General features: G+C 38.9%; 1 protein-coding gene and 1 pseudogene across 3 annotated transcripts in view; both read right to left on the reverse strand.

Annotated features, from left to right (window-relative positions):
* NCKAP5 (NCK associated protein 5) overlaps positions 1-25,004 on the reverse strand; it is an 834,652-nt gene that overhangs the window by 735,510 nt on the left and 74,138 nt on the right. The window lies entirely within an intron of this gene.
* LOC308498960 (N-acetyllactosaminide alpha-1,3-galactosyltransferase-like) lies at positions 8,680-10,377 on the reverse strand (annotated as a pseudogene). Its single transcript has 2 exons — positions 10,330-10,377; positions 8,680-9,535 (listed from the first exon to the last, which is right to left on the reverse strand). The product of its transcript is annotated as an N-acetyllactosaminide alpha-1,3-galactosyltransferase-like (transcript).

A 25,004-nucleotide genomic window follows, 5' to 3' on the forward strand; every position in this document is an offset into this window, starting at 1 on the left:
AACCTGTGGCGGAGAATGGGAGTTTCCTGTGAAATTTTCATCATTCCTTCTTTAAAATAAATGAATACACATACATACATATATATATTTTTTTCAATTATAGTTGACATACAATATTATATTAGTTTCAGGTGTACAACACAATGATTAGACATTGATAGAACTTATGAAGCAATCATGCTGATAAAGCCAGTAAGCATCTGACACCATACATACTGTGTTTCCCTGAAAATAAAACTGGGTCTTATATTAATTTTTGCTCCAAAACATGCATTAGGGCTTATCTTCAGAGGATGTTATCCTGAAAAATCAAGCTAGGGCTTAATTTCTAGTTAGGTCTTATTTTCAGGGAAACATGGCAGTTATTACCATATTATTGACTAGATTCCTTATGCTATATTTTACAGCCCCATGACTATTTTATAACTACTAATTTGTACTTCTTAATCTCCTCCCTCTTTTCACCACCCCCCACCGAGTCTGGCAACCATCAAAATGCTCTCTGTATCTATGAGCTTATTTCTGTTTTGTTTGTTCATTTATCCTGTTCTCTAGATTCCACATATAAGTGAAATCATATGACATTTGTCTTACACCATTCAGTACAATGCCCTCAAGGTCCATCCATGTTGTTAAAGGAGGGCACAGCTCACAGGGGCCCATGCAGGAAACAAACCATCCAAATCAGCAACCTTAGTGTTATTAGTATCATGCTCTTACCAACTGAGCTAATTGGCTGCCCCTTCACCCATGTTGTTGCACATGGCAAGATTTCATTCTTTTTTTATGGATGAGTAAATCCCATTGTATATATGTACCACCTCTTCTTTATTCATTCATCTATCAATGGACACCCAGGTAGCCTCCATACCTTGGCCATTGTAAACAACGCTTCTATGAACATATGGATGCAGATATCTTTTCAAATAAGTGTTTTGGGTTTCTTTGGATAAAAACGCAGAAGTGTAATTATTGGGTCCTTGTCTCTTGTTGTAGCCTTTGTTTTAAAGTCTATTTTGTCTAAGTATTGCCACTCCAGCTTTTTGTTTGTTTCTTTCCATCTTCATGAAATATCTTTTTCCATCGTTTTACTTTCAGTCTTTGTGTGTCTTTCGATCTGAAATGAGTCTCCTGTAGGCAGCACATGTAAGGGTCTTGTTTTCTCATCCATTCAGCCACCCTAAGTTTTTTGATTGAAGGATTTAATCTATCCACTTTTAAAGTAATTCTTGATATATATGTAGTTATTGCCATTTTATTATCCATATTTTTAATCTTTTTTTCCTTCTTCTTCTTAAAAAAAGTATCTTTAATTTATCTTACATCACTGGTCTGGTGGTGATGAAATTCTTTAGCTTTGTCTTGTCTGGGAAATTCTTTATGTATCCTTTGATGCCAAATGATAGCTTTGGTGAGTAGTCTTGGTTATAGGCCATTTCTTTTCATCACTTTGTATATTTCGTGCCAACCCCTTCTGGCCTGCATAGTTTCTGTTGAGAAAGCAGCTTACAATGTTATGAGAGCTCCCTTGTAAGTAACTAAATGCTTTTCTCTTGCTGTTTTTAAGATTCTTTCTTTGCCTTTAATCTTTGGCATTTTAATTATGATGTGTCTTGGTGTGGGCCTCTTTGGGTTTATCTTGTTTGGGAGTCTCTACACTTCCTGGGCTTGTATGTCTATTTCCTTCACCAGGTTAGGGAACTTTTACATCATTTTTTTCTTCAAATAGGTTTTCAATTGCTTGCTGTCTCTCACTTCTCCTTCTAGTAGCCCATGATGCACATGTTGGTATGCTTGATGTTGTCCCAAAGGCCCTTAAACTCTCCTCATTTTTGTGGATTTTTTTTTCTTTATTGTTGTTCTGATTTGATATTTTCTGCTACTATGTCTTCCAAATTGCTGATTTGATCCTCTGTTTCACCTGTTCTACTATTGATTCCCTCTAATGTATTCTTCATTTCAGTTATTGTATTCTTCATTTCTGACTGGCTCTTTTTCATGTTTTCTATCTCCATTTTTGTTTCGTATCTCTCTGTTGAAGTTCTCACTGAGATCATTCCACATTACAAGTGCTTTGAACTCTATATCTGGTAGATTGCTTATCTCCATTTTTATTTCCTTCTTCTTTAAATTAAAGTTTATTGGGGTGACAATTGTTAATAAAGTTACATAGATTTCAGGTGTACAATTCTGTATTACATCATCTATAAATCCCATTGTGTGTTCACCACCCAGAGTCAGTTTTCTTTCCATCACCGTATATTTGATCCCCCTTACCCTCATCTCCTTCCCCCCACCCCCCTTAATCTCTGGTAACCACTAAACTATTGTCTGTGTCTATGAGTTTTTGTTTCTCATTTGTTTGTCTTGTTCTTTTGTTGTTTTTGGTTTATATACCACATATCAGTGAAATCATAGGGTTCTCTGCTTTTTCTGTCTGACTTATTTCACTTAGCATTATATTCTCAAGATCCATCCATGTTGTCACAAATGGTCCTATTTCATCTTTTCTTACCACTGAATAGTATTCCATTGTGCATATATACCACAACTTTTTTATCCATTCATCTTTCGAAGGACATTTTGGTTGTTTCCATGTCTTAGCCACCGTAAATAAAGCTGCAATGAACATTGGAGCACACGTGTCTTTATGTATAAATGTCTTCAGATTTTTGGGGTAGATACCCAGGAGAGGGATTGCTGGGTCATATGGTAATTCTATTTGTAATTTTTTGAGGAACCTCCACACTGCCTTCCATAGTGGCTGCACCAGTCTGCATTCCCATCAACAGTGTATGAGGGTTCCTTTTTCTCCACAGCCTCTCCAACACTTGTTACTGTTTGTCTTGTTGATGATAGCCATTCTAACTGGGGTGAGGTGATATCTAATTGTCGTTTTTATTTGTATTTCTCTGATGATTAGTGATGTTCAGCATTTTTTCATACATCTATTGCCATTTGTATGTCCCCTTTGGAGAAATGTCTCTTAAGGTCCTCTGTCCATTTTTCAATTAGGTTGTTTGTTTTTTTGTTGTTGAGTTGCATGAGTTCCTTGTTATTTTGGATATTAGCCCCTTATCACAGGCACTGTTTGCAAAACCTTCTCGCATTCACTTGGTTGCCTCTTTATTGCCTCTTATGGTTTCTTTTGTTGTGCAGAAGCTGTTAAGTTTCATATAGTCCCATTCGTTTATTTTAGCTTTTAATTCCCTTGCCTTTGGAGTCAAATTCATAAAAAGTTCTTTGAATCCAAGGTTCATAAGTTTAGTACCTATTTTTTCTTCTATGCGGTTCATTGTTTCAGGTCTTATGCTTAAGTCTTTGATCCATTTTGAATTAATGTTGGTACATGGTGACAGATAGCAGTCTAGTTGCATTCTTTTGCACATGGGTTTCCAATTCTCCCAGCACCATTTATTGAAGAGGCTGTCTTTCCTCCATTGTATGTTTTTTGCTTCTTTGTCAAAAATTACCTGTCCATATTTATGGGGGTTTATTTCTGGATTCTCAATTCTATTCCATTGGTCTACGTGTCTGTTTTTTCTGCCAATACCATGCTGTTTTGATTATTGTTGCCCTGTAGTACAAGCTAAAGTCAGGAACTTATCTCCATTTTGTTTAGTTCTTTTTTCTGGATCTTTGTTCTGTTCTCCTATTTGCGACATGTTTCTTTGTCTCCTCATTTTGGCTACCTCCCTGTGTTTGTTTCTATGTGTTAGGTAGGGCTACTATGTCTCCCCGTCTTAGTAGAGTGGCCTTGCCTTAAACACTAGGTGTCCTGTGGGGCCCAGTGGCATTCTCTCCCTGGTCACCTGAGCCAGGTGCTTGAGTTGTGCCCTTATGTGGGTTGTGTGTGCCCTCCTGTTGTAGTTGAGCCTTAGTTGATGTTTGCACATCAATGGGAGGGACTAACCCTCAGGATGATTGGTTATGAGGACTGCCTGTGACTGCAGTGGAGGAGCTATTGTGCAGAGGCTCACCCTATGAAACAGGGTTCACTTTAGCATGGCTCTAGTGTCTGTGCAGTGTGTCCTTTCAGTGTGTCTTTGTAGAGGTTGTTGGGTGGTGCTCTGTTGTGGTCTAAAGCTGGCCAACTGGTGTGTTGGTTCTGGGACCTCTTGGGAGGGGCTCTGCTGCAAGCCAAGGTCAGCCACTGCCTGTTACCACTTGGTATGAGCGACAGAGTGATCTGAAGCTGGTTGGTATTTGTGCTGGGTTTGAAGGTGCTTTGGAGAGGCTGATCTGAGAACTGAGGCCAGCTGCCACTAGTGTAAGGCTTTGAGCTGCTTAGCAAGATGTATGGGACATGCTGAGGCCAGATGCTGCTTGTTGGGGGTTCGTGAATGTTTGAGAGATTTTAGGAAAGTCTACAGCATGAGCCAAGATAGGTCATTTGTATGGAAAAGCCACTGGAAGAGGCTTGGGTGGGCCTATAACTTTGGAATCATGGGGGTGGTTGGGAGGGGAGTGAACACTGTTAGCCAGATTAATGGAGACTCAGATATGGTGCCTGCCTACGTCTGCACACAGGGTGCGGGCGGGGGAGGGTTTAACAAAGGACCAATGGCTTCTGTCAGCACTTCTGTCTGGGAGAAAGCTGCCCCTCCAGCCTTCACCCTGCAGCCAGACAATTCAGTTCCTCTCTATATGTCTCTGGCACCTTTCACACTGCTGCCCCAGAGCTGGAGCTCTGAGCAAGTGAGTCTGTTAGTGAGTAAATTCATTTATGGGCCATTTAAGAGGATCATCTGGGGCTCCAGCAGCCCTACATCTCACTTAGCCACAATCTCTGCTGGTTTTCACAGCCAGAAGTTATGGGGACTTCTCTTTCTGGCATTGGAGCCCAGGGATGGGGAGACTAATGTGGGGTTGGAACCACTTTCTCCTCAGGTGGGACCAGCACAGCAGAGATATTCCTCCTGATTTTTAGCCTCCATATGTGGGTGTGGGCCATGTCCATCAAGGTCTCTAACCCTCCTTCCAGTCTTAATATGGTTTCTTCTTCTTTATATCCTTAGTTATAGAACTTCTGTTCAGCTAGACTTCAGGTGATTCTCAATGATTATTTTGTATAGTTGTAATTCTGATGTGGTTGTGAGAGAGACAAGCACAGCATTTCCTACTCCACCATGTTGACTGGAACTCCTCATAATCCATTTATGGTTCACTAACAAAACGCGAACATTGGAAGGGTAGCAATGTACCCAACCAAAAAGGACAAGTCTTAGACTTGCTTGAGGACAGGGGTAACTATGGGAATGTAAACTGAAGGCATTGCCATTGTGCAAGTGCTCCAGGAAAACTCTTTATAGGTGTCTGAATTGGCAGGAGCCCTTTTGTCTTCCCCTCTCCCTCTTCTTCCTGCCTAGACTTCTGGTGTTGGTTGTGTTGTGACCTAAGGAGGCCTTGGAGGACCTGGCAAATGGAAGTTATATGATAAGAATATTGGGACTAAAGATAAAAGGAGTATAGGTCTCTGATAATATCCAGGAGTCACCAACATAAAGTCTGGATTGCCTCCTCCTGAACTCATGTCATCATGTCACATAGGACAAAAATAAATCCTTTCTTGATTAAGTCATTATATTTAAGATCTCTTATTTGCAGGTGTACACAGTTCCTATTTAATATAATAGCCTTATTATTAGTGAATTTGAAGAAGGCTTCTGACACAAAATCAGTAATAGATTAGTCTTAAGTTGCTTTTCCATTAATAAGAATAGATTGGATAAAGCAAACACTGTTTTTAATCAGTCCCCCCCCCCTTTTTTAACAGAATTACTTATTTCCTAGATATTCTGAAGTAGAAGAAAATTTAACAGCCCGCAAAGGTGACAGCTCCACAAATTTAACCACATTTTTCTCAGCAGCCATATAAATGCTTACTAAATTAAGCATCTAGTAAGGGGACAGTTGGATATGTGTCATTAGTATAATGAGATCTTTGTATTTCAATTCCTGAATTGTCCAAACAGTTTCTTCCATAACTACTCCACAGTTATGAGCTTAATCTCTAATGAGCAACATTGATAGAAAAGAAACCCCAGGAAAGAATATGTGTTTAGTCAGGACAAAGATGCATCATAGTTCATACAAAAAGGGGACTTGACTTCTTCAGAGAGTTATGATGATGAGAGAGATTCTGTCTGACAAAGTTATTCTCATGTGGCCTTCCTGGAGCCACGGGAAATTAGATTAAACAGTTTCTGATGGCCTCATTGAGGCTAAGATTCCAATGATATTTATTAACTTCCTTTAATCATGTAATCATCTTTCCATTTTATAACTTAATTTGTATCATTTTAAGATAATGGCCTCTAGGGTGTGTAGAGCCAAAGCTAAACTATGACCTTAAAGAGTCACTTCTACCCTTCGTCAGATATCAAATGCTGCCACTGACAATTCTTTCCCAATGACGTGAAGGGAAGAGATGTTCACAGAAACACTTATGCCACATACAAGGCAGACAGGCAATGTTGCCTTAATCTCCGTATTTCAAAATAGCATGCTTTCTAAAGTTCCTACAGCTGGCTCAAAGACAAGAATAAAATATTTAAGATGAGAAGATAGATTTTAAATTAATTACTTTTTAGATACCTTAAAGGAACGACATCTTCTGCAAACTGTTTCATTCAGAACAATCAATAATATACATCAAAAATAACATTCATGAGTGGCCAAGTGGGAAGGAGTGTGAGGCAACTCATTAAGTCCAATAATACTGTTCATTTGTATAATCTGAAAAAAAGAAATGCAAAAGTCCATCCTTCAAAGGCCAGTTTCTTCCCCTCAGCTTTTTTTCTTTTTTCCTGAGAAAATAATTTATTCAATTGTAAATCAGGGATATTTTTTAATGTTTAAGAATAACTGTTAATGAGATCTTTGGTTAGTCCACTTGGGATTTAAATTTAAATGAATATATATATATTTTTTTAAATCAAGATTCTCTGTAAAGTAAATATCAGCCCTTTGCTATATTCTTTCAGGATAGATCATTTCTTTGGTTTAGGACTTAAATCATTAACTTCTCCTACTCCAGAATGGATCCCAGAAAAGTTGACTTACAGAGAAGCGAGAGTCCTGACACATGACTTCCTTTCTCTTTTACAAAGTACACTTCCGCAAGGTTTTTGCTGGTTTTGTTTTGTTTTGCTGGGTTTTGATATTTTTTGGCAAGAAATGAAAAGTAGAAGGCACAATGCAACGGTGGAGAAAATGTACTTTTCATTTTATCACAGAAGTCCATTGTACTGAACATCAAGCCAGTGCAATGGTTCTTCAAATAAATCACTTAAAAATAGAAAAAAATCACTTAACCTGGGACACAAGCAAAATATAAACACACCTGCACATATATGTAAATGTTGCCTCCTAACTTCCTTTACACCGAATTGCTTAACTTTAAATAATGAGAATTTCATAACTTCTCTTAGAGAAGGGACTTGAATGTTAAGCTATTCAGTCATGAGGACTGGGTCTCCCATTGCCACCCCCTCCTTTTGATATAAAATCAATTAACCATTTTATCAAATGGATCTGGTTGTTACACCCCAATACTGCAGGTAGGACAGGCAGAAATGGAGATAAGTTGAAGGGAGGGCTTTTCCTCCAATCCATCCCTTGATGATAGGCTGAGGGACCCTGAGGATTGGAGCAGGTGGCAGTGGGACTTGCTAATAACAGATTGTCATGAGGCGCAGGTCTGGGAAATGCCTCTTCAGTCCACTGCAGGCCTTTGTCTTCTCTAACACCATCCATCTCCTCTGGCCAGGATTTGAAGACACAAGTTGCAGAATCTGGAAGACTGAATCTGATGTGGGCAAAACAAGAAGCATCTTCATTCAAGTCCCCTCTGATCTGGTTGTCGTGGGATTGTGGAGGCTGGAGACAATCTACATTGTCCTCCTCCCATTCAACACGTGGAGCCATGCTGCATTTAAGCGCCAACCCCACTTCCTCTGAAGTGGCACTGCTCCCACTCTTTCTACTCTCTCTTCGCTATTTCATGGCAAACTCACTTTGAGGCTTTATTTTCACTTCCTGAGGACATGCTGGCCCATTCAGATTCCCTGGGACTCTAAACATTCATGATATCCATTGAGAATCTCCACCAATCTTCCACAAGAAGCCCAACAACACTCAGAGAGAAAAGCACGTAGACTACAAATGGCCAGCAGCAATCTGCTATTGAAACCATTCGAAGATTGCCAAGGTAAACTGTGTCCTCAATAAGAGTTCTGCAGCAAAGCAAGTCTGTGTTGCTGTAGACTCAGCAAAGACAAGAAAACACTGAAATCAGGGGAACTCCCCACAATCGTATCTTGTTGCTGAACACTTCCCTTAGCACCCTTTCCTATAGTACATTATCTGGCATATACAGAGTGTTCCTGGTATTTCCTTTGCCTGTGACCCTCCCCCCAAAAAATTGGGAGGGTGGTTCAGCTGATAGTTTTTTCCCTAAACCATGAATAGACACAAAATCACTGGGAATGCACACCTGATTACCATAGGTTCATCTCTCGTATTACAAGGCTCAAAGTTACAAGGAGGAACAGATTGTACTTGCTGGGTTAGTGTTCTATTAGTATTTTTTTTTAAGTTAAAATTAAGTATTACTTTTCTGAGACACTAGCCAGAATAATACTCTCAAATTCAAAAAGCTATTGGCACAATCTAAAGTCAGATTTTGTTTCTAAACAAATAATATTCTTTTGTCTGCCAAGCTATCTTGACAGTCTTAATACCTGAAGGCAGGCCTACATGATAATCCCAGCAATATTCTGGGGATAAGATTTTAGTGGGTTTGTTGAGAAGGATATACTTGTTTAGGTGGCTTTCATCGTGCCACCTGGCTTCTATGTCATTTTCCTCGTCCTGGAGGATTCCCTTGAAGCACTCCTGGGTGATGTTTAGGACCTGAATGGGGGTTTCTCCAAAAATGGCCCCATGGTAATAAAAAATCCTCCTGGCCCATCGGAATGTACGCTGTGGATGCCTTCTGCCTCTTACAGCTTGTTAGGATCAACCTTGTACCAACAGGCCTGTAGCTGAGCCACGACTGGCCCAATGTCTCTACCCCAAAGGTGTCCTGGAAGGGCTGGCCCATGTCCATGCAGAAGAGGAAGTTGACCTCGTGCTGGATGTCAGTCACGATGTGCTCTCCAAAGGTCTTCATGTCATGCTGATGTCCTGCCCCCTCTTCTCAGGCTGGATCTCAAACACTCTGAAGGAACCCAGAGGACCCAGCTCTATCAAAGGCAACCTGGACACATCATTCCATCATGATATAAAATAGGACTTTGTGGCCAACCAGGAAGTGCCTGTTAGCAGATGTTAAGAGCTCCTCCAAGTAATGCACAATGTACCTTCCGGTAGCAAAAACCACCAAACCCATGGTAATTTTCTGTTTGCCACAGTAATTTTCTAAGATGGCTCTGTTGTAAGTGCCTTCCCACACAACTGGCGCCTTCCATCCGGTCACCGTCACAACCCCTGGGCATCTCTGTGGATGAAACCAGTCTGACAGCTGAAGCTCCTATTCATTGTCTTCCTTTTGTTGTCCCTTGTCTTTGTCTGTGTCTTCTTCCCCTTGGTGATTGTGAGTCCCATTCTTAAACCACCTTGGAAACCACCAGCCCTTCTGACTGCCATTGTCATCAAGTTCTAAGTATTTTGAGTGATGCATCCACAGGAAAGAGCCTTCTGGGCTGTCGATATATTCCCGAAACACAATTACAGTTGAGACAACCAGCATTGACAGAATCACTTTTCCTTTGACATTATGTTCTCCTCATCCTCTGCTTCTTTCCCTCAGTAAAAGGCAAAACCACAAAGTTCTATTGAGCTTTGTTCTGCAGAAGGAGGCAGGGCTGGGAGGAAGGGAAGGTTCTGTGGTCCAACTCCTGATCCGCAGAAGCTGGGCTCACTCTGGGCTGGGTGGCGCCTCTGCTCCAGGCCTCGGCAGTGCCCTTGGCTGTCGGAACAGCAATCGCACAGCCTGCGCCTGAGCGGGGTGGAGTGTACCGCCTGCACTCCGGAGGGCTGCCCAGAATTCCATTCTGTTTTGTTGTTTTGTTTGTTTTTTGTTTTTGTTTTTTTAATTAAGCATGTAACTCAATCCAAATTCTTTTTCCAATTTTTTCCATGCTCTATGAAATCATTGGTTATAGAAAGAAAATGATATCCTTGAAACTTCTGACAATTGTGCTAGGACAAAAACTAAACAGGATTTTGTCCCTTTTCCTTTGCTTAAATTAGTGTGTGAGCATATATGTCCTTTTCTCATAATTCCCTATGTTTAGTCTTGATGTCAGGCCTCTGTTCCCTCACACTGCAGTCAATAAATGTGTTGTGAACTCTACTGGTATACGCAGCCATGCCGGGTAGCTACCTTAAAAATTCTGAGCTCCATGAACGTCAACAAAGATTTGCTCAGTTTAAGCTAAACAAACAGAGTTAAAGAGAACTTTTTGAGGTTGGAATGGGTCCATCCATTGCCATTGAACTAGGTACAGACAGGTACTAGCTAGAGTCACATTTATTGGGTTAATGAAAACTACTAGTTGCCAGGGCAGAGGAGGGGGAGCTAGTGTTAATCATGGAGTTCAACAGTAAGAGCAAAGCTCCTTGCTCCCATGAAAGTTCCCATCTCGTCCTCCCCACAATTTTAGAAGGCCATATCCTAAGCATCAAGGTCAATTTTAAAATGTGAGTAACATTATGGACTAGGCATCTAGATATTTCAGACGTGCAGAGCCAGTGAGAAGCAGAAGGGCCACTGCAACTTTGGCTGTCATCAGACCAAAACAGATGGATGATGGAATGGGAGGTGGCTCAGTCTCTATCTATACACCATGCATGCCTTCTAAATCCACAATGGCACACCAAGTCCTTTAGATTCTCAGTGTCACCTCTGATAAACCTACCACAGGGGAAAATAAGCCCACCACAGGGAGATACAATCTTTTGGTTATCGTTAGTTGTTCTTCAGAAAATTTATGAAAAAAATCATTCCTGGATACAACAAGCATTGCAAGAGAAGGGACTGACGGGCTAAAGAGGAGGATGGTTTGAAAGAAAGAAAAGAAAAAGAAACTCAGGATCTGAGAACACAGGCCCAACCTATTTAAATGGCCAGTACATCAATGTTGTTAAATTGAGATGGGGAAATTATCGGCTGGCCTACAGAGAATTTCATCTGCAACATAGATGTCAAATTGGAGAATCATTAAAATGGCTTCCTATGCCTACCATAAACTTCACCTAAGGAAAACTGGAATCATTTCCTGCCTTATGAAATCTAAATACACATGTATTTCATCTTTGGCTTCTTATGGACTGTGCCAGCTTTGCTGGAACTTTCTGTAGATCTGTGTCTTTTCCTCCCGAGTGCTAAGCACATGAGAAGAAGGCCTAGTCACACAAAGACCTGGTCAACAGCTACTGCAGCACTTGGCATCTGACTAAGGGAGAATTCTCTTAGAATTTTTCCTCACAAGGCCAGACTCCATGTACATGTGCACATTTCTCTCATGTTGAGATGTGAGTCTAAGCAAAGCCCAAGGCTTCATGGACTAACAACTTGTCTCCCTAGCTTCTGTGAGGACATTTCTATAGAGGTCCTTGAGGGCCTTATCACAGAGGAGCTGGGGGTCATTCAACCCAGTCCCCCTCTCCATCAATAGCTTCACATTTAGACTTCTGGTGTTATCTCCAAGTGAAATTATACTTACGGATGGTGAGAGACACTGTAAATATTGAAAAAATACTACATGAATGATTTAACATTAGTTGTTCAATGGAAAATTTTTAAATGCATCACAGTTTTCCTGTTTGGCATCCGTACATTCTTTAATGCACTGGAATCCTCAAAAAGTGGAATGGCCCAGTTGGCCTCTGTTATTGGCTTTCTAAAGGCATACAGAGCTACAAATATGTAATAATGAGTATCTAACATATATCGTCAGGAATGTGAACCTTACATTTTCATTAGGAATCGCTTTTATACGAAATATTATTCAAATGTACATAGGTCTATATAGAATAAAATTGTTTTTTTGCTTCAAATATTGAGTTCAGAATTATGTCTGTTTCATCATTTAAGACACTAGAAAGTACATGAAAGAATAAGACTTACACAGAAAAGGAGAAAAGATGAAGCTCACATCAGTTCATTTTTCCTTTACTAGTCAATCAGCAGATAGGAAAAAGTGCCATTTGTCTAAGGTTTAGTTTTATGATTTTAGATTGTATGTACTCTGTCCCAACTGGATCGACAAATAAGAGCCCACTAACTACATTTTGCTCTTTTTACCCTTCAAACCTAACAGGGAAATTAGCTCATACATATTTACCACCCAATATGGTTCCATTCCTAGTTATCTGCTTTGATATTCAGCAGAAGTTCTAAATTGCTCACTTACCAAGCTGAATGGCATGTAGAGCTGAAATAGATCCGTTAATGAATTATTGTATTGCTGAGGTCTACTGAGAGCTACCTGATTTTAGGATTAATGGCAGAATAAATCTTAAGAGGAAGGCCAGTATATTTTAATTTTATGTATATTACCTATTTCAGCAATATATTCTAACACTGGTTTTGCTGTAAATTTCTCATTACTACTAAGAATCAAAGGAAGTTCAGAAATATCCAACAATATACATCATATTGCAGCTTTAAATAAATTTAAAATTTAATTTACACCTTTTATAATAGAATAATTGAGCTCATTTACTAGAATAACATTTAACATGAGCATATGCATATTATGATTATAAAAGCATGAAAGAAAAGTCCCTTAACTTTAACTAGAATTGTCACGTATAAACTTTATAGTTTATATTTTCCTTTGGAACAGAAATAGCTCCAAAATATATTCATAATTGCTAAAACGTTTAATTTTAGAGAAAAAAAAAACACACAAGATTTTCATTAAGGAAAAACATCCGTATCTTGTAGACATTTTTCTACTTAAAATATCTTCTTTATAAAGTACCTAATATTTAGTCTCAATAACATTTCAAAATTAAGCCAAAATATATAATTCACAATATTTAAGCTAAGTCATCAACACATTATTTATAATGTTAGAGAAAAACAAAGCTATCTCTTTAAAAATAGTAAAAAAAAAAAAAAAAAAAGAAAAGAAAAAAAACCTATTAACTATTTTCCCACATTGAGTTTTAAAAAGAGGACGCATAAATGACTCTTCTGATGGTCCAGGGAAAATGTAAGTGATGTTCTTTATGCACAACAACACAAAGCACTAAATTTCACTGCAGCTAAATGAAGATGGGATGGGGGCCAGTGAATGGAGAGAGACAGGACTAGGAGTCCTGGTCTTCAGCAATCTTCGTGCTGTGTGCATTTGAAGGAAAAAGCTCCAAATGTAAACATGATGTATCTTTGGAAGGTGGAAATATGGGTAATTTTCTCCATTTACCTGTATTTTCTTGTATTTTAGGAGTTGACTAAATTGAATGGAAATCAGCCTTTTTTTCTGGAACTCTGTTCTTTTTCAAATCTCCTTGGTTTTGAAACAATATTTTTGGGGGAGTTGATTATATTTTCAAGCCTTTTTATTTTTTAATTGATATGTATTGATGGGTAAAGCTAGAGCTTCAACAATACAATACAGAGACCTCAAGAATCAGAAGGTATATATTTTTCACCAGGTCTCAAAGTGAATGGTTCAGGTCTTTATGTGCCCATTCAGACACCCAGATCCCATTTAAGACATTGCTTCTCCACCCTGTAGGACACTGTCAGCGTGTAGATGGTTAAAGCTGGGTTGTCACCCATCTGTGCTCCTGCCAAGTGTGAAGGGACAAGAGGGGGCATCAACACACATCACTTCTGTTCATACTCCATGTGTGAGAACTTGACTACATGGCCACACCTGACTTCAAAAGGAGCTGGGAAACATAGCCAAGCTAGGTAGTCATGCACCTTATATTTCTATTACCCTGAATTGGGTGAAAATTAATTTTATGAATAGTTAGCCATCTCAAACACAACAGGAAACAAAGATTTTATATTATGTGCCCAATATAGCCAACAGCAAAGTCTCTACAAGTCTGATTCGGCTCTCTACTATATATCTTGTATTTTACTTATTATGCCACGTTTCCTTTTGTATTTTGTAATTTGAATTCTAAGTTCTATGTTCTATGGGATATTATTTGTAGGAGGGCTTTGAATCCCAGGTTGAAGTCGCATTTTTCTAGGGAAGGGATGTATTTGCTTTTGCCCACCAATCCTGAATAATTTTTAACTGAATTATTTGTTTAAGTTCTGGTTAGCCGTCATTGGTAAGTTTCCTTGTTGATCTCTTCTGGGCAGTTAACTTATGGCCAGCTCTCACCACTCTGAGATTGCAGCCCTTTTTGGTTTCACCTTCCTGGTTCCTGGGCATTCTCTGCAGGTTACATCACACCATGAAGCCATCAGAGTGGAAGCTAATGGATTGGTAGGTACCCTCAAAGTGTCTTGGTGCCCACTTTCCTCCGATTCCTTGTTGTTACTTAATTTTTGACTTCTACAGACTCCTTTCTCTTGTACCAGCTTTGAAATCATTTAAAATTATGGGAGTTTGTATGTTTGTTTGCTTGTTTGTTTTAACCAGCATTTTAACTTTATTATTGGGAAGACTGTTTGGAGTTTCTGGTCTTAGATAGCATCAGAAATGGAAGTCCCAAATACCATTTTACATGACAGACAGACAGATAGACATATATATTATATACATATACATGTGTATTATATACATATATCTATATATGCATATATATAGATATACAGAGAGAGAGATAATATACATACATATATATGTATATATATAGATGATTTAAGGAAGATCATCAAAAGAATATGAGAGCTGAAATTACAAGCCTAGAGTTTCACTACTAAGTCTTATCTGTTATGTGACCATACTCAGAACTCTGATTTCTTCATCTGTAAAATGTGAAGAACAATAGCCATCTTATCCCTCTCAGTGAGTTATGATAATGATCAAATGATAAAGAGCTTTGCGAATTCTCAAACAATATTGCCAGTTGAATTAAGACCGAGAACCTTACAAGCTTAAGAACATCCATATGTCAATACGTACAGACACACTAGAAAGCCATGATTTACAAAGCCCTTTTCTTGCTATCTTCCCCAGGCTCTGCCCCTGCTGAGCTGGCCCTTGAGTTATTGGTTTCACCTGTGAACAGCTCGCAGCCACTGCTGACTTCATCGAATATCTTCTTTGTACTTCCATCTGCATTTTATGTGAACTCTGGAGCGATTAGTTGCTAATATCAACAGTGGTGCACGGTCTAGGAACATTTATTGCTCCCCTGCTTGGCTTAATGTTTCTGACTTGGTACCATAATATTATTAATAGTCACAGTGTACAATAAAAGAAAATTAAGTGTTTATTTTGTTTAGGTTTTAGCCACTTTACCTACAGCCTTTTTCCATTACATTTGCACATAAATGAGCACACACTACACTTTTTAGATGCAAATCAGGTTTTAACTTTGCTAATCATATAGTTTCCTTTCTGATAGTCTTCAGGCTGGCTTCAGTCTTACTCCTAAGGAATGAACATTGTAGCAAATGAAGAAATGGCCATGTGTACATGTTTGCCCTTTTGTGATTCATTAAAATCCAATATCACTCCAAGCATTCCTTTGCAATTCCAGGAACATATCTATTAAATTCCAGGCTGAAGTCAATTGTTCAATTGTACATCATTTTCCAATAAATAGTTGGGAACTGCCGTGGAATATGGAATATGGAATCAAAGACATGAAAATGACTTCAAGGGACCCCACTTTTCAGCAGGGAAAAAAGCCCGAAGACCTGAGACATTTAAATGGGCATTCATTATCAATGCAAGGAATTTATTCCACATTTTCTGCTCTCTTCACCACCTTCTGCCCATGTCCTTCTAAATAAAGTGTTTGTTCTGCCTTGAAAAGATAAATTAATATTTTACATGGCAAGAACTCCTTTATTCCTTGGTGGGGTATTTCTAACTTGATTTATATGATGGTGTTTAAATGTTTAAAAGCTTTTGTGAGGCAGGTTTTCAATCGATTAAAGAATTTAGTTTCCCTTGAGGTTCCTGCATCAGATATTACCTCAGAAGGCTTACTTCCAGAGATTTATGATCCAATCTCTTCCTCCTGTTAACCATATATTTCAGTGAGCATCCCAATGGACCAATATTGGGGATTTCAGTCCAGCATTGTCACGTGGGGTGACTACACAGTGTTGAGCCCACATTTCCCAATGCCCCATCAGTGGGTTCTGGGTCAAACCATGCTTTGGTCTTCTCACCTGGCAGTTTACCTGAGACCTCGGGGGCTTCTGGGAATATCTCACAGGCTCAACAAACAAGTTATTCTGAGCAGGAATATAGAAATACAATATTCTGAAAGAATCTGTAAAAATGCACTAATGTAAAATCCAAGGTAGATAACTCAAAAAAATGTGAATAAACTTTTGTACGACACTTTGTAGTGTGTAAGGCATTTTTCCTCAATATTCCCTTTCATCTTTACTACCAAGGCAGGCATTATAATGACGAAGATTTTATTGGTGAAGAAACAGAATCAGAGATGTAGGGGACTAATCCAGAATGTAGACTCGGGTCTACTGGCTCCAAGCCCAGGCTCTTCCTTCCTTAGCAGGTTGCTTGGACAGCCAGCAACACTTGGCAGTTTGGCCCCCAACGGGACTGTCTTCCTGTAGACTTCAAGAACCTTCCATACCTCCCTTCATGGCGTCTTCCAGTAATATTTCAGTGCATCAAGACTCACCCTTGTACCACCTCCTTGGTTTTGGAATTTTATCAATAACAGCCATATACACCACTACCTCTGCCATCTCCTTTTCCAAAAGTTACAAAGATCGACATAACGTGGTGTTTTGGAGGACTCTCTTTGGTAGAATTTTCAATTTTACCATAGGTTTACCTAAGATCCAATTATAAAATCATCTAATTTCCTGTAACCAATAAAACATATTCATGTTTTTTTTTTTTTATGCCTTGTTTTCAATAAAAGTACTTTTACTGCAGTGACATTCTCTCAGCATTTCAGTGTATTTTTCAGTGTATTTTGACAACAAAGGACTCTAAGTACTGTTAGGATAGTCATAGTCAATGAAGTTCGCCAAAGCTTTGCATTCTCCTTAGCCCATGGGACTCATCCTGAAAAGAACAAGACAGCAAAAAGCCCTTCATAGAACACCTGGTCTACGTGACCAGCCTTAGATCTTGCCATCCTCTTCCTTAGAAGAAATGGCGTTTCTCTCTAGTTATTCAGTTATTTCAAATTCAGTCTGCCTTTGAAAGGAACCTAGTGCTAATGCTATTACCTGGTTCTAAAATCAGAGGAAGTAAAAACCTGGGTTGGAAGGGAAAAGCTTCCAGGCAGGGGTAATAGACTCAAGCTGTGGTTGTTACGGTATAAATGTTCAGAAAATTCCACCTTTGATGAAATGAGAGTTTTATCAGGACCACTGATGTATCAGTTATACCGATGACGTGGGTTCCTCTAATGTTTTTTCATCATAGGTTAAACTCCTCATTTGTCAACCTTTACCTAAAGTACCACTGATAAGATACTACTCCTCTTCCCGTACCGCTAGCCATCTGCGGTTCTGCTGTCCCTTACGTAATCAGGCTGCCACTACAATACCCAGGACATGATGTAAGCCTTGCCTACATCCCCTTCAAAGTTACCTTTCTTAAGTCTCAGACTTTAAGACCATAAGTTATGCTTTAGTTTGGAATGTAGCTGATGATACAATTTTATTGTTTCTTCCTTACTTCAACTTACCATTCATGATAAAGAAATTGAATAAACTTCTAGAAATAACTGTAATATAGCAACATAAAAACATTCTGAGAGCAAAAATGAAGTCAACCACAATTTCACCATCTAAACTGTCTTACTACTACCATTTTAATGCACCAAACTACCCTTTTTATATGTAATTTTACATAGCTGTGATTACCCTCTACACAAATAATACATACTTTTAAATTTTACTTCTTTTCATGATATCATAAATATTATGAGATTTATAACTATCATTTCTAACACCTGTATAATTTTCCTTTAGATTTCTTATCAATTATCTTGCTATCAAACATTAGTGTGGCTTTCTATTTTTCTCATTTGAAAAATCCTGTGAGGGACATCTTTGTGCAATTGTATTTTCAGTCCTTTGGTTATTTTGTAAGGATTGATTATTGTTCCTTCTCCCTTTTATAAGTTCCTCTTCTACCATCTATCCTTTAACAATTGGCGTTCTCTTTGGTTTCATGAATTATCCTTTTTTCACATTTCTCTTCTCCCCTAGATGAACTCATCTATAATCAAGCTCTCACTTCCCAAATTATTCTCCAGAACCCCAGACCTATGTCTATGAACCCAGCAAAAATATACCAAGTAATCCCCACTGAATCCTCAAAGATTTTCCCAGATACTAGACACTAACTTCTCCTAGAAATTGTTGTACCCTCTGGGTGGACATTCTCCGGTAATGGCACCCCCATCCATCCAATGTCTTAGGTTAGCAACTACACTTGGAATCTCGTCTCTCTTTCCTCCATACCCAATAGATCTCAAGTCCTCCTCAGTGCTGCCCTAGAAATCTCTTTCACACCTTGGGTTGCGTCTCTCACTGGCTCCCACATGGCCACTGGCTTGATCCAGGCCTTTATCATCTTTTGCTTAGATGATCATGTCTGCTAATTGGTTTCCATACTAACAATTTCTCACCACTGCAACCAGTCTAATTGTAAACAAAGCTCCCCCAATTAAAAACTTTACTAGATATATATATGTGTGTGTGTGTGTGTGTGTGTATATATATATATATATATATATATATATTTTATATATCTTATAGCATTGTCAAACTTTAGCATGCTCCAAAATCACCTGGTCAGCTTGTTAAACCAGAGATTTCTGGGTCCACCCTCCAGAGTCTCTGATTCACTAGGTCTGGGGTGGGACCAGAGAACTGGGCTTTCTAACAAGTTCCCAGGTGATGCTGATGATAAGAGCCTGGGGAAACCACACTTTGAAAACCATTAGTGTATAAGATCATATTTAAGTTTCTAACTCTGCACATTTTAAAATCTGGACTCAGCTTACTCTTCCAGCTTTACTTTGTAGAATTGGTCCAGTGAAAATTACTTTCCTGCTATCCTAAAATTGCCACCTGTGCTCAGTTCCCATCAGCTTTGAGCTTTGCCCCTCACTGTATATGGCTGCCTGAATAGCCCAAACTCATACCCAAGTTTGTTCTTCCTACTGGCAAACAACTACTGCAAAGTTACAAACTCAAATATGTATCTACACCAAGTAGGTAGGAAAAATTCATAAAGCGAGAAAACGACAACAGGAAAGAGTTCTGTTTAAGGAAGAAGCCTCTAGCAACTTCCTATCTATTATCCTCCTGAGGCTATTGCCAAGGGTTAGATTTTTTTCAAAAGAAGCCAGAATTCCAGATTTCTAAGCAAAATCTCCAGATTCTTAGATATTGGCAACGGATTTAAAACCATGAAACCATATGCTAGCTGAATTTAGCCCATGGCCCATACATTTGCAAGTTGGTCTTCTCATAACTGAGCCCAATATCTGTTCCTCAATGCACTCAGCATGCACACATTCATGTGTACACACACACACAGGGTTAGTAGCACTGTTCTTTCTGTTCCTATGGCACTTTGTTAACATGTATATGAAAGCATTCATTTCAGTTAAGCTAGTTACATACGTGTTACTCCCACCACAAAGTAAGAAGCTCAAGAGGAAAAACTAGGTCTTATGATTCTTTTATACTTATTTCCAAATGTAGTGTGCCCAACAAATATTTGAAGGGCAAAAGGAAGAAAGATTAACTGAATGAACAAATGAAGGCAAACTCTCCTTTTTATGACACGGCATACAGTATTTTGTCACACATGTCATGACTCCCTTTGTTTGTACTTCCTCAGTGACATGCTAGATTTCCCACAATGAAACATCCAGATTTCAGCCATGCCTTCAACAGATGTCCGAAAAAATGTTGGTCCACGTACTCTAACATAAACACTGGGATGTTTGGATCAAGCAGCATTATCTTGGCCTGTCTTTCCAGAGGGATATGATGGGTGTGATGGATGACAATGACTAAAAACATCAGCATTCCCTTCTCATAACTCCAGGTAATCTTTCACATGCATGCAATTAATCACAGCATTTAGAAATGGGAAGATTTATGCATCAACCCCAGAGCCAGCTGTCTCCCACCTATTTCATCCAAAACAAAACAAAACAAAAAGAAACAAAAAAATTATGTACTGTGCCTGACAGAAAGGAAGTCAAACCCAAAAATTCTTTATCTTCCATCCATGACTTTCTTTTTACTCCTGGAGTTGTCCAGCCTCCTTAGCCTACGTGTGATTTGAAAGCCATCAAATATAAAACTAAGATTGAATTTAACCAGAGAGTTTCTGGAGCCCTGAAGGTCTTTTCCCAGTAAGAAAAAGGGATCGTCAACAGTGCCCTTTGATTCATTCTTTCAGCAAAAATAACACTCATTGTATAGTGGAATGCAAAGTCAGGTTTCCCTTTCATCTTTTACTAAGCATTAAAGCATGAAGAAAAAACACTTTAAGATAACTGTGGTTTTCTTCAGTTATAAAATATAACTTCATATAACCTGTAAGGCTTTTTATTAACCAAGGTTCACCAATTCTAATTGGGGTGCCCTTGCATTGGAGAGGCTCATGCTGATTCAATTCTGCTGACAAGATTCTTCAGCTTTCAGAGCCCTTATCAGTGGTGGATGAGTCACCAGGCAGCAGGCAGCAACCCCATATACTGCCTTCTGTGCCTTCACATTTTAGTAGAGAAGCTAATCTCCACACTTTTAATTTACTTCCCCTAGAGCCAATGATATTAATCAGTATAAAAGGGAAAAAAATGAAATTAACAGGTAAAATTATATTTTAAAATGTTTAAATAGAGCCATCCATCTTGAGTTTGCCTTTCCCCATTCACATTGAATAGTCTTCATGCTCTTATAGAGCACATTGATTTTTATATTACGAATTAATATTTTCTTTATGAAAATACATCTGATTTCCCGGATCATCCCATATATAGTACCTAAATCAATAAGGTAGTGCTGATGATGCTGTTATAATTACCTCTTTGTGAACACTTTTCCATCATGAGTTAGATGTCAGGCTAGAATTCAAGCCATGGTCCCCCGTTTGAAATTGCCAGTCTACCACAATAGAATCTGCCCAGTCTTGCTCTGGGCAACTTTTCCTTCCTTCCTCTTCCGTTGCATAGCTTCAAGACTCTTCCACAAAGCACAGTTTTAATTATATATCTCCCTTATGGAGAAAACATAAGATTGATCTGAACTATCCTGGGCAGCAATTAAACACTTTTTCCAAAGCTGTTGAGCAATATGACCCTAATTTTATTTTCTCAGAAGAGTGAAATGGAGAAGGGAGCTTTGACCTTGAGTCCAGTTGTCCAAGCCTAGTGACCTGACTAGTTGGCTACTTCCTACTACAGGTTCAAGGTCAATGGACTCTGACCACTGCCCTTAGCATGCAATTGGAGAGCTGTACCTTCTCCCTTTGATAACACCTTCTTGGCTTATTTATTTCAGCTTGGACATTCTGCTCTTTCTCTTCCAGGAAAACCAAGTGGCTTTTGGTGCCCTGCGTGTGACTTTTACATATCTTCCACTTAAGTACTGAGTTGTACAGGACCTTTACATGGCAGTGTTTTCCATAAACATTCTCCTATTATTCAGTTTCTCATGGGGTCTACATTGTACCTTTAAAAATAAAGGGAAAACATGGGCCCCTGCAAAAAGAATCAAAATTTCAAAATCTGGCTTCAAACTCACTTTTTCTTCCATATCCATCACCATGAATATCACCTGGCTGCAATCATGCCAGCAGGGCCCTGCACTTTATCCATACTTTTGCACTATTACATATACAGGTATTCCCAACACCTCTCCTTGACACGGTTCCTTAGAGTTTTCTAAGAAACCTCACTTAATAATGAATTCCTCAAGGGCAATGACCTTTGCTTTCTTTAAAATTTTCTTCAAAAGAAACAAACCTGGATTTGGAGTCAGTAACTCAACCATTTTCTGGCACTGGGAACTTGAGCCTTTCTATTCATTTCTCTGAGGCTTGGTTTCTTATCATTAAATGGGGATAATCATGCCACCTGCCCTGCAATCTCAATAGGCAAAACTGTGGGTGATGTTCATAAAAATTATAGTCTGCCAGAGCACTATGTAAACTGCCAAGGCACATGCAGTTGCTCTAATAATTATGCTCAATAAATACTGCTGACACACACACCAGCAAATATTTAAGGTAAGACAGTGGTTTCACCACTCTTACTATAGTCAACTAAAATGCACTGTAGATGTTCATCTCTTTTCTACCCTCATGAAGAAGATGAAGTCTTAAACACAAATGCATACGGTTCAGGTTTTACACTAGAAATGTTTAAAGAAGACCTGGCCTAAGATTTTGTGCAGGTGTGCTGAGGGTGGCAAACTGGAGAATCCATGTCTTGTCTAAAGCGGGGAGCTGGTACTAGGACCAATGAATTGTACCATGCAGAAGTGTGAGCCAAATAATTCAAGAGAAGCAGCAATTTACATTTTTAAGTGAAATATCTAGGTTGTTAAATTGCTGGCCTTTAAAATTCAGTTCTTAAATGTATAATGGTCAAACCCATCATTAAGGGACATGCCCCATGGATCACAAGAGTTTGCAACCTCTGGCTCAAAGTTTTCAACAGTTGAGTTTGTATGAATAATCAACAAGTATTCCTGAGCCCTAGTGAGAACTAATTCTGAACCAACCTTTTAGGGGAATATTCAAAAGAAGTATAAGGCATGGTCTTTGTTATCAAAGCAGAGGAACTACTAATTATTAAATGTCTAACATTTATTCAATTACTTCACAGCTCACTTTGATGTACTCCTTACGAACTTATAAGGTGATTACTACTATACCCATTTTACTGATGAAGTAACCAAGGTATAAGGAGTGATTATCCAAGGGAACATAGCATAACCAATGCATTGTAAAATAATAATTTTAACTCTGTTCTGGCTACTGTTAAATCTCATGTTTCTCTACCATGGAAAGGAACTGGATTAAACATTAAAGACCTAGAGAACAATTGAAGTTTAAGCTGGGTGGTAGTGACACTGTGATAAAACTTTAGAGAAAGGAACACACTGGTAAGGAATAAATTACTCTGAAAGACTTAGTGGAAGATGTGGGTCTTTCGGTAGGTAAGATTTGGACAAATGGAGAAGGAATAGCATTGATGAAAGCCTCAGTGAATATGAGTAACTTACCAGGTTGTAATAAAGTTCTCTCTCTCTCTTTCTCTTTCTCTGTCTCTCTGTCTCTCTGTCTCTCTCTCTCTCTCACACACACACACACACACAAAACACCCTCCAACATCACCGAAAGAATATCTATTGGTTTGTTTGACTCAGTCAGTGTTCCTCCATCTTTTGGTAACAGCACTCTATTTCTGTTTTTCCTTGGCTGTTTGTCCTGCCATCATTCTGCTCTGGAGCTTCACTCATGCTGGAGCTACAGCCGCTGGCACAAGGGCACACTCAGACATGCGGAACAGTGGAAGTAGCAGGGAGTTAGCCCCACAGAGGTTACAGGACTAGTGATGTCCCTTCAATCTCCTGAGTAGGTGATTCTGCTCTTCAGAAGGTGCAAGACAGACTAACCACCAGCTACCCATAGCGGTGGCCATTTCAATAATGCACCTTTAATGGTTTTCCCCTTCTTCTCTGATTCATTCTTGCTTTTCCCTTACGCTTAGCCTCTGGATTCAGATCCCAAATGAACCACCTGTTCCAAGCCCTTGGCTTATGCTCTGCCTTGGGGAAAACCCAAGTTAAGACAGCTCTTCACATTGAGTTTCCTAATCTGCCCTCTTACCTTTCCAGGGTAATTCAGCTTTTACTCTGATGCTGACCTATCCTCTACTCTTGTAATAACTCCCTTGCTTCACTTGTACCAGCTGGAATCTATTTATGTTCCTTACCACCCTAACTGATTTCAAGAGGACCCACATTATAGTATTATATAATAGAAGGAAATATGTGCACATATGAAAATATAGAAAGCTTGCTAATCAGTGTGGTTATTGCTCTAGATGGCAAGAAATTTTGAAACATTAATAGTATTATCAAATGGCTCTTGGAAAACTAACATTGTGGATGGGCTATACAGTCATCCAGCAAGTGATCCATGGTGTTTCTGCCAATGCCCACACCTGGCATGATGAAGTGCTAAAATCCAGCGTTTCCTTGATAACCGCCTGGGCATCTAAGACTAAGACTCCAGGTGATTCTATACCGTCTCTATTAGCTCATCTACCACCTCTCTGAAATCATCACCTGTTGTTATTTCTCACTTAAGGACCACTCATGTGATTAAGTAACCCTTGGAGGAAAACACAAATTATTTTCTACTTCTCCAGGGGAGGAATTTGTAAACAGATACAAGTGGTTTCCCAAGACACTATATACTAAATAATACCGCTTTCCATTTTCATGTCAAATAAATGGGTTAGATTCCTATTAAGTATAAGTCTACCTATCTATCCATCATCTTTCTTTGTCCCTATCTCTAATCTATCATTATAATTGCTGAGTGGCTCCAAATGCATAAGGATAGCCTTAAAAAGTGTCCATGTTTCTAAAACCAGCATCTGAAATTTCAAATCAAAAACCTACATTATTATAGGGCATATGGTGCTTGTTAATTCTTAATCTGTTATCTTTCACTGTCATGATTTCTCCAGATGTCTATCTCATAAGTTAATATTTTACATAAACGCCACTAAAGAATTGTTGAGACAAAGTTGAAACTCCTTGGCTCTCAGCATTCTCTCCACACAGGAGCAGTCTAAGTCTAGCTGACCAA

The sequence above is a fragment of the Rhinolophus hipposideros genome, assembly GCF_964194185.1.
Source record: "Rhinolophus hipposideros genome assembly, chromosome: 6".
Taxonomy (NCBI): domain Eukaryota; kingdom Metazoa; phylum Chordata; class Mammalia; order Chiroptera; family Rhinolophidae; genus Rhinolophus; species Rhinolophus hipposideros.